Below are 18156 nucleotides of genomic sequence, written 5' to 3'. Positions count from 1 at the left end.
ACGATAAGAAGTCTTTCGAGTTTAGCCTTCATGCAATTTTGTAGATTCAAACATAAAATTTGTCCAGAATTTAAAGATTTAGATGGCTTCCTAAATTGTTACAAGGCTTTACCAAATCTGTGACTCCTACATAACACAAACCGGTGGTCAAATGTAAAACAGAATATTGTAGATTTACGGTAGGTTTTCAACCTTTTTTAGATTTATGCATGTGGACTTTTTTTTTTTTTGGCGGTACGCGGGACTCTCACTGTTGTGGTCTCTCCCATTGCGGAGCACAGGCTCCGGACGCGCAGGCTCAGTGGCCATGGCTCATGGGCCCAGCCGCTCCGAGGCATGTGGGATCTTCCCGGACCGGGGCACGAACCCGTGTCCCCCTGCATTGGCAGATGGACTCTCAACCACTGCACCACCAGGGAAGCCCGCATGTGGACATTTTTATAATGTAATTACAATCACCACAAAATTAGCTTTTTAAATTGCAGACGGTAATGCATGTCAAACTAATATGTAGTGGCCTTTTCAAGGCCTAGTCCCAGGGAAAACATTTTGTAGAGTATAGGGGAATGGGAGGAAGGGAAGGAATAATTTTTTATTTAAAGTTAATTTCTGCACTATCTTCGTTCTCAGTTACCTGCATGAATAATAATGAGGAATATTTTGTAACTTTTATTGGTAAATATGTTAACAGCACCAAGTACTTAATCTTTTACATCATGTCTTCACCTAATTGTATTTTAACTTGAGTAAGTTCAATGGTCTGAAACATGATTCTGAGCTTCACATGAATTACATCTTACTGTGGAACTCAAAAGTTCTATCCCTGAATTTGGCAGTTGTTATTACCTTGGCGCTCTGCAGTTATACAGGTGTTCAGGTACACGTTCCTGACTACAAAGCTGCTTTTGAATCTTGTTATGTTGAAATACTAGAAAAGTAACAATGATGGCAGCAATTAAGGTCACAGAAATCATTAGATAAAGGGAAAACAACAAAGGGGTGTCCCGCATAATTTTCTTTTAATAAAGTGAGGCTTAGGTGGTGGGAAGAAGGAACTAGATACTCTACTTACCACCGTGTGTGTGTGTGCGTGCGTGTTTGTGTGGGCACTCACGTGTGTGTATATTATCCACTCTCTTTTCTTTGAAACTTCTAAGATTAAAATAGGGGAGAAATCCTGTATGTTGCGATGACAGAATTTTTTGAAATTTTAGGAACTCAAAATTCTCCAGGCTCTCCATCTTGATTTATGCTTGAGTTGTTATGTGCCATATTTGCTTTGAAACCTTTACCAGTAGTTTTACTAAAATTTTGAAGAAATAATCCACTTTCATTTGCTTTGTAGATTTCTTAATCTAAGTTCGTAAGACAGAACTTGTTGATAGCGTAGTTAGAATTCTAAGTGCTGCAAGTTTGCAGCCATTACCAATCAAAGAGGTTTGAATGAGGGAATTTTTCCCCCTTGTTAAAATAGTTCCTGTTTCTGTAGAAACTTCATTTTTAGATCTGTGATGGATGAGCTATCATAATTCAAGTATACAGTTCTTTTTTTTTTCTATCAACTATTCATTGTCATCCAATAGTGAAGACATTAAAGATGCAGGCAAGCTTATGAAGTACTACTTTCTAAAAGAAATAGGAGGCATTTTCATCTTTACTATTGTACTTTTGTTACGCAAACACTTTGATGATACAAATGTTTATGTCCCCCATAAATCTGGTCAGAAATCACTTTTAATTCTGTTGATTAAGTTAAAGAGTCTATAGTAGGATAGAGTACTGGGTACAAGTGTCCCAAAGTAAGGTAAAAGACTACGGTAAAAATGCTAGATCTTAAAAAAGAAACTGGTTTATGCCCTAAACGTTTTGTGCCTGGGTCTAATATTAACATGATGTCTGTGTAAAATGACAAAAAGAACCAGTGTTGAATCACATTTATTTCCTGTCGTTCTGCGTTATCCCAGATTGCTAAATGTGTTCTTTCCAAGAAGTTTGATTGAATTACTGTATACATTTGCTCTCCTATGTGACAGTTTTGTCATTGTTAGAGATTTCAGTAATTAAAATGGGAAACAGAAGCTTAGGTTATTTTCCTTATCAAAACTATATTCCTTGGAGCCACAATATTATGATGGTTTTTGTGCTTTTGTCTTAAGCTGAGTGCAGTTTAGGGGATCCTTTCTAATTACAGGAAGGTACTTCTTTCCTTCAACACTGTGATCTGACCTGTGACAAATCTGTACTATACACTATGTAAATGGCTAACAAGTCAACTGCAAACCAACTGAATGTACAAATCTTAGTGCTGGTGATGAAATCTCTTCAGAATACTCATCATGATCTCCAAGTTTGTCTCAAAATTTGCAAGCATCAAGTGTCAATCAAAACTGAAAAACTAATGAATGTTGAATTCTCATGCTTTAGTTGTACTTCCTTATTAGAACTTTTGGTTCTCTGCTATTTTTACCGTACTGTTTCATTTAAATTTCCTACATGCTAACTTCATTTGTGCGATTGAAATAAAATTGCAGTATATATAAAAAAATAACCAAAAAAAACCCCCATTTAGTGCTTATCATGTACTGCACACTGTGTTAAACAATCTACATAAGTTATCTCACTAAAGTTTTCCAACAACTCTATGAAGGAGACACTATAGTCCCTATTTTGCAAATGAGAACTATAGAAGTAACTAGGACTCGAAAATAATTTAGCTAGATTAGGACTGACAAATTTCACTTTTAAATCTCTAGAAGTCTTGGGAAAGAAGTCAGATGCCATTATACAAGTTTTATTATCCTATTAAGACTATTTAATGAACAATTTCTAGAGTATCAGAGGAATTAAAATATAGGAATATGCTCAGCTCTAAGTCCTTGATCTCCGTATGTAACCCTTGTATTTCTTAGGTCTTGATTTAATTTTCAGCTTTCTTACTTTGTTCCATGTTACATCTTTACTGTGTAATCATCCTGGTATATGTACTACTGAGTAGCAAGTAGTCCCTAAAAACTGGCCTCTGTTATCTCGGTGTTAGAATAAGGGCACTTAGGATGGAGTTGCACAAGAGTTGGTCCTGAGTTTTTAACATTTAAAAAAAAATTATTTATTTTATTTATTTACTTTTGGCTGCGTTGGGTCCTTGGTGCTGCACGCGGGCCTTTCTCCAGTTGCGGTGAGTGGGGGCCACTCTTTGTTGCAGAGCACGGGCCCCAGGCACGCAGGCCTCAGCAGTTGTGGCTCGCAGACTCTAGAGCGCAGGCTCAGCAGCCATGGCGCATGGGCTCAGCTGCTCCGCGTCATGTGGGATCTTTGCGGACCAGGGCTCACCGTGTCCCCTGCATTGGCAGGTGGACTCTTAACCACTGCGCCACCAGGGAAGTCCCTAACATTTTTTAATGACTTAGAAAAAAGATACATAATCAAATTTATTCATGAAATTTGCTAATGTCACCAAACTGGGTGACTAACATTTTGGGGAGGCAGATTTTAAATGTGTGCCACTAGTTGAGAGAAGTAAGGCAAAAAAAATTGGATGAGATTCTTTAGGAACAAATACAGAATAGTTCATTCAGAAAGAAGAACATGTAGTAAAGTAAAACTGGGACAATTGGAAAGTGTAGTATTGTACTTAAAAGTGAGCATGATAATTGGATACATGAAGGAGAGCAGAGCTTAAAACATACATGATATAATCTTTCATTCTCAGCATAGGTCAGTCATTTATTAGAACACTGTGTTCACCCCAGCACCCCGACGCAACAGTATTACATATGAAAAGCTTGGAGATGTCACTGCAGAGGAAATATAATAATGAAAGCGATGGCTTTTGGCTCAATAGAGGCAAAAATGAAAGGCAATGGAAACTTGAAGAAGACTAAGCAGTCCTTTAGCCTGTGGGATAAGAAGGTAATGGGTGTTGAGGAGGGTGACTCTAGAAGCTGAAGGATGCTTGTGCCTTGAAAAGTGTTCAGAGGGAAATTCACTTTCAAGCATATCGCTACCAGACTTCAATATTCCCAAGCTCCATCAAAGCTCACAAACGCCTGTGTAAACAGTATAGCATACTCTCTCGAATTCACACTGTGGCCTTGCTAACCTACCAATCCAATGGTGTTGCATTTACTGAACTTTCCTTAGTTACTTGATCTCTTTACCTAAGGTCTTAGCCTCTTTCAGAAGAATTTTCATTAAACTTAAAGGCTGTCCAATATCATGATATTAAAAAGATCAAAAGAAAAGTTTTCCAGAAAAAATTCAGTTTCTTGGCAGACTAAAATCTTAATCATTAAAATATCAGTACGTGGAAATATTTTATTCCCTGATAGTCTAATTTTAACAAGAGTTGCAAATCCTATTAAATAAATGTAGGTAACGGATTTTGTAGAAACTATCCAAAATCACTCCAGGCCAATCTGCTGGGGTTGAGAAGAAGAATCCATGTAGGATCATAAGAATACTTAGGGAGAAAGAGTACTTTCAGGTAGAAGAACTGTGTTTGATTATCTAATTTTACCACTTAAGTAGCTGAATAATTTTGGGGATGACATCTCTACTCTTTAAAGCTCAGGTTTTTGTTTTTATGTTTAATATGAAAAATGGAGATAATGCAGTGGTATGCTGGTAAATGTGTAACAACTGGCTCTCCTGGGGACAGAATTACCAGTTTTGTAGCATTTTCCAGTTTCTATGGTATAAATACTCCCACCAAAATAGCCAATTTCAAGCTACCAACATGGTGTCACTGAATGAATATAAGCCAGCTTTAGCACTCTGTGAGTAACATGATGGTTAAATGGGAAATGTACATATAAGTACTTATACAGTTATACTATACAAATGTTACTTGTCACCTTCTTATATAACATCTTTTTTTACGGTACTAGCCAATGAAAACTAATATCTTTCTGTAGCACACACACAAAAGCTAAATTTTTAGAGAAAATAAATTTTGTTATGTATATTACATATAGGAGAGTAGACGTTTTAAGAGAATGAATCAGATCATACAATTTTTGTTATCTAATAAATCCAGATTATGCTGCATTATTTATACACTAACAGAAAAGAAAAAAATAACTTATTTAAGGGAAAAGCACTTAATTAAAAATTGTTCGTATATCTAATAATGGAGCCCCAAAATAGTTGAAGCAAAAAATAACCGAATTGAAGGGAGATATGGACAGTTTAAAAGTAAGAGTTGGAGACATTAATCCCACTTTCAACAATGGACTGAACAGCTAGACAGAAGATCAGCAAGGAAATATAAAACTTGAACAACAGTGTAAATCAACTGGACCTAAGAGCATCTATAGAACACTTAATCCAACAACAGTAGAATATGTATTCTTCTTAAGGGCACAAGAAACATTCTCCAGGACAGATCATATATTAGGCCACAAAACAAATCTCATTAAGTTTAAAAATATTGAAATCATAAAAAGTATGTTCTTCGACCACAGTGGGATGAAATTAGAAGTCAATAACAGTACACACCAATGTTCATTGCAGCATTATTTACAACAGCCAAGATATGGAAGTAATCTAAGTGTCCATCAGTAGATGAGGGGATAAAGAAAATGTGGTGTATATATATACAACAGAATATTACTCAGCCCTTAAAAAAAATCTTGCTATTTGCAACAGCGTGAATGGATCTAGAGAGTATTATGCTAAGTGAAATAAGTCAGACAAAGAAAGACAAATCCCATATTATTTCACTTATATGTGGAATCTAAAAAACAAAACAAACAAATAAACGAAATAAAATGAAAACAGACTCATAGATACAGAGAACAAATAAGTGGTTGCCAGAGGGGTGGGGGAAGGAGTGGGGACAAAATAGGTGAACTGGACAAACCTCCAGTTATAAAATAAATAAGACATACCGATGTAATATACAGCATAAGGAATATGATCCCTATACCCTTTGTATAGGGACAAATGGTTACTAGACTTATCATGATTATCATTTCATAATGTATGTAAATGTCAAATCACAATATAGTAACCACTATAACCACAAACTAACATAACACAATATAGTAACCACTATAACCACAAACTAACATAATATTGTTCATCAGCTACATTTCAGTTAAAAAAAGAAATTAAGGACTTCCCTGGTGGTGCAGTGGTTAAGAATCCACCTGCCAATGCAGGGGACATGGGTTTGAGCCCTGGTCTGGGAAGATCCCACATGCTGCGGAGCAACTAAGCCCGTGTGCCACAACTATTAAGCCTGCACTCTAGAGCCTGCGAGCCACAACTACTGAGCCCGTGTGCCACAACTACTGAAGCCCACATGCCTAGAGCCCGTGCTCCACAAAAGAGAAGCCACTGCAATGAGAAGCCCGCACACTGCAAGGAAGAGTAGCCCCCGCTCGCCACAACTAGAGAAAGCCCGTGTGCAGCAACAAAGACCCAACCCTGCCAAAAATAAAAAAGTAAATTTGTTTAAAAAAATTATGTTAAAAAAATAAAACTAGAAGGGACTTCCTTGGTGGTGCAGTGGTTACGAATACACCTGCCAATGCAGGGGACGTGGGTTCGAACCCTGGGCCAGGAAGATCCCACATGCTGCGGTGCAACTAAGCCCATGCACCACAACTACTGAAACTGCGTGCCACAACTACTGAAGCCCGTGCGCCCAGACTCCATGCTCCACAAGAGAAGCCACCGCAATGAGAAGCCCACGCACCGCAATGAAGAGTAGCCCCCGTTTGCCGCAACTAGAGAAAGCCTGCGTGCAGCAACGAAGACCCAAAGCAGCCATAACTAACTAACTAACTAACTAACTAACTAAAATAAAATAAAGCTAGGAATAATGAGGCTTTTGGGGTCAGGGACCTAGGTAAGAATTCTAGTCTGTAGCTCTGGGACTGTGTGACCTTGGGCAATTTTCTTAATTTCTCCAAGTTTCAGTTTCTTTCTCCATAAAATGAGCACAGTAAAACTTATCTTGCAGATTGTTATAAGGATTAGAGCTGGAGTAGGCAAACTATGGTGTGGGTCCAAATCTAGACCTCTTGTTTTAAAGATTAGAGGTAATTTATGTTAGGTACCTTAGTAGGGTATGTGGTATCTAGTAGGCTTTTAATAAATGCTTTTAATAAGATGATTTCTTGATATCCAAGTTTATCTAACAAAAATAACTCTTAGCTGTCAAAAAAATTACTTGGAGTACCTGATTATACTTAATTCCAATAAACTCATTGTATTATTATGCTGCATTATAACACAGTAAACCAATTTCTTTGCAGTTGGTTAGATGTGTAAATATAACCAATGAACTACATCTTTGAGGTGCTTTAAAAGAGAATTTAAGTTCCAACATTAATATAATACAAATTATTTTGAATTGGTCATCTAGAGGTTGTTTCCTTTTTCCTCAAAGGCTATCCCTCTGTGTAAAAAGGAAAGTTTAGTCTGAATCTCAGTTCTGCCAATTTAAGTCAAGTTACTTTATCTCTCTAAGCAAAGTATTGTTGTGAGGTTTAAGAAAATTACAGATTTTATATAGGGTCCAAAATATATACTAAAGTAAGAATTTTTCTGTTCTCTAATTAAAACTAAGTTTCTATATTAAAACTAACTTCACCTTTGGCATCCACTCTAATATCAGCTTATCTTCAAAGGACTTCGTGTGGCAGGACAAGCCCCAGACCCTTTCTTAGCCAGGTTATATTCCTGTGATTAGGCTAGAATCAGGCCAACTTCTATTTATACTTCCCCTCCCCACCCCCCACAGCAAGCGTCCCAGTGATTTTTTAATTGCACTAGTAAAGCTTTGCCAGGAGAGGGCACCCTTGCCCACATGAAGGTTAGCTTTGTGCCGGATTCTTCTGGGGGCAAGGGTAAAAAATTCAATTATAATTAAAAAACATATTCAATATCATGTCTGTTTTTAACTGCTGCAAGACAGTCTGAGTGAAAAACTTGACTCAAATATATTATTTTAGTGTCTAAATATTGGCAAATTTTATCCTTGGGGATGGTACTCTCTTCCTCCTTAGATAACATCTTTCAGTTTTAGTGAACTCTTTTTAAAATTAATTAACTAATTAAATAATACTTATTGAGATACAACTGACATATCATATGATATAAGTTTAAGGTGTACAACCAGTTGATTTGATACATTTATATATTGCAATATGATTGCCACCTTAGCATTAGCTAACACCTCTATCACATTACATGGTTATTTCTGTTTTGTGATGGGAACAATTAAGATCTATCTTCTTGGAGGACCTTCAAGATGGCAGAGGAGTAAGATGTGGAGATCACCTTCCTCCCCAACCAATACATCAAAAATACATCTACGTGTGGAACAGTTCCTACAGAACCCCTACTGAATGCTTGCAGAAGACCTCAGACTTCCCAAAAGTCAAGATACTACCCATGTACCTAGGGTAGGGCAAAAGAAAAAAGAAAAAAACAGAGAGAAAAGAATAAGGATGGGACCTGCACCTCTGGGAGGGAGCTGTGAAGGAGGAAAAGTTTCCACACACTAGGCAGCCCCTTCACTGGTGGAGATGGGGGATGGGCGGGTGGGAAGCTTCGGAGCCTCGGAGGAGAGCACAGTAACAGGGGTGCAGAAGGCAAAGCGGAGAGATTCCCGCACAGAGGATCGGTGCCGACCAGCATTCACCAGCCTGAGAGGCTTGTCTGCTCACCCGCTGGGGCAGGCAGGGCTGGGAGCTGAGGCTTGGGCTTCAGAGGTCCGATCCCAGGGAGAGGGCCGGGGTTGGCTGTGTGAACACAGCCTGAAGGGGCTAGTGCATCACAGCTAGCAGGGAGGGAGTCCGGGGGGGGAAAAAGCGTGGAACTGCCTAAGAGGCAAGAGACCATTGTTTCAGGTTGCGTGAGGAGAGGGGATTCAGAGCACCACCTAAACAAGCTCCAGGGAAGGGCGTGAGCCGTGGCTATCAGCGCAAACACAAGAGATGGGCATGAAACGCTAAGGCTGCTGCTGCAGTCACCAAGAATCCTGTGTGTAAGCACAGGTCACTATCCACACCCCCCTGGGAGCCTGTGCAGCCCGCCACTGCCAGGGTCCCGTGATCCAGGGACAACTTCCCTGGGAGAACACATGGCGCGCCTCAGGCTGTTGCAGTGTCACGCTGACCTCTGCCACCGCAGGCTTGCCCCGCATTCTGTACCCCTCCTTCTGCCGCCCCGGCCTGAGTGATCCAGAGCCCCCTAATCAGCCGCTCCTTTAACCACCTTCCTGTCTGGGTGAAGAACAGACGCCAGAGGGTGACCTACACACAGAGGCGGGGCCAAATCCAAAGCTGAACCCCAGGAGCTGCACGAACAAAGAATAGAAAGGAAAATTTCTCTGTGCAGCCTCCAGAGCAGTGGATTAAGTACCCACAATCAACTTGATGTGCCCTGCATCGGTGGAATACCTGAACAATGAATCATCCCAAAATTGAGGTGGTAGACTTTGGGAGCAACTGTAGACTTGGGGTTTGCTGTATGCTACTGACTAGTTTCTGATTTTTATGTGTATCTTAGTGTAGTTTCTAGCACCTGTCATCATTGTTGGATTTGTTTATTGGTTTGGTTGCTCTCTTTTATTTTTTTACTTTTTAAATTTTATTTTAATAATATTAAAAAAATTTTTTATTTTAATAACTTTATTGTATTTATTTATTTATTTTTCTTCTTTCTTTTTTTCCTCCCTTCTGAGCCATGTGGCTGACAGGCCTGAGCCTCTGAAGTGGGAGAGCTGAGTTCAGGACACTGGATCACCAGAGACCTCCCGGCCCCATGTAATATCAATTGGTGAGAGCTCTCCCAGAGATCTCCATCTCAATGCTAAGACCAAGCTCCACTCAATGACCAGCAAGCTCCAGTGCTGGACACCCCATGTCAAACAACTAGCAAGACAGGAACACAACCCCACCCATTAGCAGAGAGGCTGCCTAAAATCATAAGAAGTTCACAGACACCCCAAAACACACCAACAGACACAGTCCTACCCACCAGAAAGACAAATCTAGCCTCAGGCACCAGTCCCCTCCACAAGGAAGCCTACACAACCCACTGAACCAACCAACCTTAGCCACTGGGGGCAGACACCAAAAAAAATGGGAATTATGAACCTGCAGCCTGCAAAAAGGAGACCCCAAACACAGTAAGTTAAGCAAAATGGGAAGACAGAGAAACACATAGCAGATGAAGGAGCAAGGATAAAACCCACCAGACCAAACAAATGAAGAGGAAATAGGCAGGCTACCTGAAAAAGAATTCAGAGTAATGATAGTAAAGATGATCCAAAATCTTGGAAATAGAATGGAAAAAATACAAGAAACATTTAACAAGGACCTAGAAGAACTAAAGAGCAAACAAAAAATGATGAACAACAAAACAAATGTGATGAAAAATTCTCTAGAAGGAATCAATAGCAGAATAACTGAGGTAGAAGAACAGATAAGTGACCTGGAAGATAAAATAGTGGAAATAACAACCACAGATCATCTTAAAGAAAAAGACTGAAAAGAATTGAGGACAGTCTTAGGGACCTCTGGGACAACATTAAATGCACCAACATTTGAATTATAGGGGTCCCAGAGGAAGAAGAGAAAAAGAAAGGGACTTAGAAAATATTTGAAGAGATTATAGTTGAAACTTCCCTAATATGGGAAAGGAAGTAGTCAATCAAGTCCAGGAAGCGCAGAGTTCCATACAGGATAAATCCAAGGAGAAACACGCCAAGACACATATTAATCAAACTGTCAAAAATTAAATACAAAGAAACACTACTAAAAGCAGCAAGGGAAAAACAACAAAGAACATACAAGGGAAACCCCATAAGGTTAATAGCTGATCTTTCAGCAGAAACTCTGCAAGCCAGAAGGGAGTGGCATAAAGTGATGAAAGGGAAAAACCTACAACCAAGATTACTCTACCCAGCAAGGATGTCATTAAGATATGATGGAGAAATTAAAACCTTTACAGACAAACAAAAGCTAAGAGAATTCAGCACCACAAACAAGCTTTACAACAAATGCTAAAGGAACTTTTCTAGGCAGGAAACACAAGAGAAGGAAAAGACCTACAATAACAAACCCAACACAATTAAGAAAATGGTAATAGAAACATACATATTGATAATTACCTTAAATGTAAATGTATTAAATGCTCCCACCAAAAGACACAGATTGGCTGAATGGATAAAAAAACAAGACCTTTATATATGCTGCCTACAAGAGACCCACTTCAGACCTAGGGACACATACAGACTGAAAGTGAGAGGATGAAAAAAGATATTCCATGCAAATGGAAATCAAAAGAAAGCTGGAGTAGCAATTCTCATATTGACAAAATAGACTTTAAAAGAATGTTACAAGAGACAAGGAAGGACACCACATAATGATCAAGGAATCAATCCAAGAAGAAGATATAACAATTGTAAACTGCACCCAACATAGGAGCACCTCAATACATAAGACAAATGCTAACAGCCATAAAAGGGGACCTCGACAGTAACACAATCATAGTAGGGGAATTTCACACCACACTTTCACCAATGGACAAATCATCCAAAATGAAAATAAATAAGGAAACACAAGCTTTAAATGATACATTAAACAAGATGGACTTAACTGATATTTATAGGACATTCCATCCAAAAATAACAGAATACATTTTCTTCTCAAGTGCTCATAGAACATTCTCCAGGAGAGATCATATCTTGGGTCACAAATCAAAACTTGGTAAATTTAAGAAAACTGAAATCATATCAAGTATCTTTTCCAATCACAATGCTATGAGACTAGATATCAATTATAGGAACAAATCTGCAAAAAAGACAAACACATGGAAGGTAAACAATACACTACTAAATAACCAAGAGATCACTGAAGAAATCAAAGAAGAAATCAAAAAATACCTAGAAACAAATGACAATGAAAACATGAGGACCCAAAACCTATGGGATGCAGCAAAAGCAGTTCTAAGAGGAAGTTTATAGCAATACAATCCTACTTCAAGAAACATCTCAAATAAACAATCTAACCTTACACCTAAAGCAATTAGAGAAAGAAGAACAAAAAACCCCAAAGTTAGCAGAGGAATGAAATAAAAAAAATCAGATCAGAAATAACTGAAAAAGAAATGAAGGACACAGGACTTCCCTGGTGGCCTAGTGGTTAATAATCCACCTACCAAGGCTGGGGACATGGGTTCGAGCCCTGGTCTCAGAATATACCACATGCCATGGAGTAACTAAGCCTGTGCACCACAACTACTGAGCCTGCGCTCTACAGCCTGCAAGCCATTTCCTCTAAGATCAGGAAAAAGACAAGGTTGTCCACTCTCACCACTATTATTCAACATAGTTTTGGAAGTTTTAGCCACAGCAATCAGAGAAGAAAAAGAAGTAAAAGGAATCCAAATCAGAAAAGAAGAAGTAAAACTGTCACTGTTTGCAGATGACATGATACTATACATAGAGAATCCTAAAGATGCTACCAGAAAACTACTAGAGCTAATCAACGAATTTGGTAAAGTAGCAGGATATAAAATTAATGCACAGAAATCTCTTGCATTCGTATTCACTAATGATGAAAAATCTGAAAGAGAAATTAAGGAAACACTCCCATTTACCACTGCAACAAAAAGAATAAAATACCTAGGAATAAACTTACCTAAGGAGACAAAAGACCTGTATGCAGAAAACTATGAGACACTGATGAAAGAAATTAAAGACAATACAAACAGATGGAGAGATATACCATACTCTTGGATTGGGAGAAGCAAAGTTGTGAAAATGACTATACTACCCAAAGCAATCTACAGATTCAATGCAATCCCTATCAAAGTACCAATGGCATTTTTCACAGAACTAGAACAAAAAATTTCACAATTTGTATGGAAATACAAAAGACCCCAAATAGCCAAAGCAATCTTGAGAAAGAAAAACGGAGCTGGAGGAATCAGGCTCCCTGACTTCAGACTATACTACAAAGCTACAGTAATCAAAACAGCAGGGTACTGGCACAAAAACAGAAATATAGATCAATGGAACAGGATATAAAGCCCAGAGATAAACCCACGCACATATGGTCACCTTACCTTTGATAAAGGAGGCAAGAGTATAGAATGGAGAAAAGACAGCTTCTGCAATAAGTGGTGCTGGAAAAACTGGACAGCTACATGTAAAGGAATGAAATTAGAACACTTCTTAACACCATACACAAAAACAAACTCAAAATGGATTAAAGACCTAAATGTAGGGCCAGACACTATAAAACTCTTAGAGGAAAACATAGGCAGAATACTCTATGACATAAATCACAGCAAGATCCTTTTTGACCCACCTCCTAGAGAAATGGAAATAAAAACAAAAATAAACAAATGGGACCTAATGAAACTTAAAAGCTTTTGCGCAGCAAAGGAAACCATAAATAAGACGAAAGGACAACCCTCAGAATGTGAGAAAATATTTGCAAATGAAGCAACTCAGAAAGGATTAATCTGCAAAATATACAAGCAGCTCATGCAGCTCAATCTCAAAAAAACAAACAACCGAATCAAAAAATGAGCAGAAGACCTAAATAGACATTTCTCCAAAGAGGATATACAGATGGCCAACAAACGCATGAAAGGATTCTCAACATCACTAATCATTAGAGAAATGCAAATCAAAACTACAATGAGGTATAATCTCACAGCAGTCAGAATGGCCATCATCAAAAAATAAACAAACAATAAATGCTGGAGAGGGTGTGGAGAAGAGGGAACCCTCTTGTACTGTTGGTGGGAATGTAAATTGATAAAGCCACTATGGAGAACAGTATGGAGGCGCCTTAAAAAACTAAACATAGGGGCTTCCCTGGTGGCGCAGTGGTTGAGAGTCCACCTGCCGATGCAGGGGACACGGGTTCGTGCCCCAGTCTGGGAAGATCCCACATGACGCGGAGCAGCTAGGCCCGTGAGCCATGGCTGCTAAGCCTGTGTGTCTGGAGCCTGTGCTCCGCAACGGGAGAGGCCACAACAGTGAGAGGCCCACATACTGCAAAAAACAAACAAACAAACAAACAAACAAACAAAACTAAACATAGAACTACCATACGACCCAGCAATCCCACTACTGGGCATATACCTGAGAAAACCATATTCAAAAAGAGTCAGGTACCACAATGTTCATTGCAGCACTATTTACAATAGCCAGGACATGGAAGCAACCTAAGTGTCCATCGACAGATGAATGGATAAAGAAGATATGGCACACACATACAATGGAATATTTCTCAGCCATAAAAAGAAACAAAATTGAGTTATTTGTAGTAAGGTGGATGGATCTAGAGTCTGTCATACAGAGTGAAGTCAGAAAGAGAAAAACAAATAACATATGCTAACACATATATGTGGACTCTAAAAAAAAAATGGTTCTGATGAACCTAGGAGCAGGACAGGAATAAAGACGCAGATGTAGAGAATGGACCTGAGGACACGGGGAGGGGGAAGGGTAAGCTGGGACAAAGTGAGAGAGTGGCATTGACATATATACACTACCAAATGTAAAATAGATAGCTAGTGGGAAGCAGCCGCATAGTACAGGGAGATCAGCTCGGTGCTTTGTGACCACCTAGAGGGGTGGGAGAGGGAGGGTGGGAGGGAGATGCAAGAGGGTGGGGATATGGGGATATACGTATACGTATAGCTGATTCACTTTGTTATACAGCAGAAACTAACACAACCTTGTAAAGCAATTATACTGCAAGAAAGATGTTAAAAAAGAACTATCTTCTTAGCAACTTTGAACTTTTTAATACAGTATTGTTATCTATAATCATAATGCTTAGTGAAGCAAGCAGTTTACTTACTGCTTCCAGAATCCCATATGTAACATATGCTAATTATATGAAATTATACCTTTAATCTGTACATAAAGAGATGACCACATTGATGTTCTTCAAAATGTTGAAAGTAGTTTCCACTGGATAGAGGGTTTTAAGGAAATTTAAGAAGAAACTTTATTTGTATTTTTGTGTATGTTGGAATTTTTTTTAAAAGTATGCATCATGTTTACAAAAACGTTAAAGCTATTCCCAGAGGAAACATTAAAAATAAACCTCAGCACCAATCCTTTGTAATTTTATTTTTTAACCAAGGACAGACTATGGTCTGCTACTTAGTTTGGAGGATAATCTCTAGATTACCAAAGGAAAGGCCTTTTTTTACATTGTGGTCCTGGGTCACCTCTATCAGAATTACTTATGAGGCTTGTTAAACATACAGAGTTCCAGGCTCCCTTCCCCACCACTACTGAATCCCAACCAAAGTGAATAAATCAACATCTCTGTGGGGTGGGACCCCTACGTGGTTCCCAAGCGCTCCTGGAGAAATGTATGTACACTTAAGTCTGAGAACCACCAGACCTAAAGGAAGGATTAGCAACTTCACTGTGTCATTCATATCTATAATTATATACATTCTCTCCCTCTCTCTGTCTCGCCTCCTATTTTCCCACAGTCTACAGAAGCTGAAACCGAGATGAGGTAAAGGCCTCGAATATCAGGTGTTTCAATGATTAAAATACTTAGGAAAACCCACAGAATTGTTGATATTCATAGCAATCCCCAATCTTTTTTTGTCCATTTCTGTCTCAACTTACCTGGTTCTTGGGTTTTTGATGAAGCCAGTGTTTATGAAATTAGGGCAGAGACATGTTGTTTTGACTCCAGTTTTTTCTAAGGCAGTCAGTTCTTCAGTCAAAGCTTTACGAAATCCAACAGTAGCAAACTTGCTTGAACTGAAAATAAACAGTTCAAGAGAGAGTTCACAAGATAATTCGGGAAAGCTGCTGCATCTATTTAATGGCAATGTCTGTTTTCCTTAGTTAAATGTGGTGCTCTGCCAGGCAGCACGGCCACATCTGGATCTCAGGGCCTGGCCCAGACCTACTGAATCAGAATCTGCATTCTAGATGATCCTCAGGAAAATTTATAGGCACAGCAAAGTCTAAGAAGTGCTGGCATAGAACATTTACTGCATCCCAGCATCATTTATCAGTGTAAGAACTGAGTAGGTTTAAATGTCTTGTTAGGAAAATTGGTAGGGTGTTTGTTTTTGTTGTAGCTGTTCCCCTAAAATTTAATGTTGCTATAGGCTGTTCGTTATTTACTATAGTATGTTCATGGAATTCATTGGGAAATTCTCCAGCATAAGTCCTAGTCTTCCCTTAAGCCTTAGCTTGATTTCCTCAAAGAGGCCTTTCCTGACCCCTAGTCTAAATTATTTTCCCATTATATGGTAATCTTCAGTTTTCCAAGAAGCACGTCTTGGACTTGTAATTAAATATTCATTTGGGTGAATTTTTTTAATGTCTGGCCCCCATACCTTTACTATAATAATCTCCATGACTGTTTTGGTCTCCAATGAATCCCCAGGGGCTGGCACAGTGCTTGGCCTATAATAGGTACTCAGTAAATATTTGTCAAATGAATGAATCAAAATGCAAAGCAATTCTTATTGTCATAGTGCCTTCATTTGGAAAGAGAAGGGAAATTTGTCATATTCTAAGTGGACATTACTTTTCCAGCTAGGCTTTTAAAGAAAGCAGCATTATTGAGATATAAATTCACATACCATATAATTCACTCACTTAGGTGTACAATTCAATGGGTTTTGGAAGATTACATTATTAATTTTTAAAAATTATACAAAATATTTATAATATAAAATTTACTATTTTAACTATTTTTAAGTGTATAATTCAGTGGCATTAATTACCAGATAGATTGTTTTTCTCTAAGCCTGTACAGATTACCAATTTTTTTAAATGAATTTTTAAAAAATTATTTATTTTTGGCTGCATTGGGTCTTTGTTGCTGTGCGTGGTCTTTCTCTAGTTGCAGCAAGCAGGGGCTACTCTTCGCTGTGGTGTGTGGGCTTCTCGTTGCGGTGGCTTCTCTTGTTGCGGAGCGTGGGCTCTAGGCGCACGGGCCTCAGTAGTTGTGGCACACAGGCTCAGTAGTTGCAGCTCACGGGCTCTAGAGCGCAGGCTCAGTAGTTGCGGCACATGGGCTTAGTTGCTCCGTGGCATGTGGGGCCTTCCCAGACCAGGGATCTAACCCGTGTCCCCTGCATTGGCAGGTGGATTCTTAACCACTGCGCCACCAGGGAAGTCCCCAGATTAGCAATTATACAAAGTAAATTCTTGCCAATTAATCTGTGCTTTGGATAATAGAAAGTTGTGGGAAGTTCTCTTTTATCTTTTTTTTTTTTTAAAGCTTAGACACTTATTGAAGGCTTAAAAGAAAGATTGCTAGATTCAATTACATAAAATGTAAATCTTCTATACACTGAAAAACAACACAAACAAAAATAATATCTAAAATTGATCACTATATACCAGACACTGTCCTCAGTTATTCAGACGCATTATTTCATTTAATCCTCACAGCAATTCTGTGAAATAAATACTATTTATGATCTCCATTTCCCAAAAAGGAAACTTAGGCAGAGGCGGGGTTATAGAACTTGCCCAAAGACACAAAACAAAGTGGTGGAAACAGGCTTTAAACGTGGGCAACAAACCAGGCCTCTATATTATATACTCTAAACTTTATTAGCTCCTAACCAAGTTAAGAGGTAAATGCAACATATAGGACAAAGATTAAGGGTGAATACATGACAACTTTTATAAATGAATAAGACAATACTCTAATGGATAAATGCCTAAGGACATTAGCAGAAAGTTTACAGAATAAAAATACCAATAGATATATGTATATAAATTTTTTTAGGAGTAATTAATATAAATACAAAGTAAAAAAAGATGAAATTTTTGCCTAGCAGTAATGGTAAGGATATGAGGAAACTTTTTATTTGTTTGAGTTGTTTTTCAATGTACAGAATACTTTCATTCTACATAATTGAATTGGCAATCTTTTAAAGCCATAAATATATGTCTAAGCTTTAAGAAAAAAAAGTGAGAGAGAAACTTCCACAGAACTTCCTATTTTCTAAAGCACAGGTTAATTGGCAGCATTTTCTGGAAGGCAATCTGGCAAAAGGTATAAAATTCATTAAAAATATATCATGCTCTTAGATCTGGTAATTTCTCTTTTAAGTATATATCCCAAGGAAATAAGCAATCATGTTTCTAAAGATTTATGTTCAAGGATAGTCCCTGGG

The sequence above is a fragment of the Orcinus orca genome, chromosome 4, assembly GCF_937001465.1.
Source record: "Orcinus orca chromosome 4, mOrcOrc1.1, whole genome shotgun sequence".
NCBI classification, from domain to species: domain Eukaryota; kingdom Metazoa; phylum Chordata; class Mammalia; order Artiodactyla; family Delphinidae; genus Orcinus; species Orcinus orca.
Note: the sequence above shows the minus strand (reverse complement) of the source record.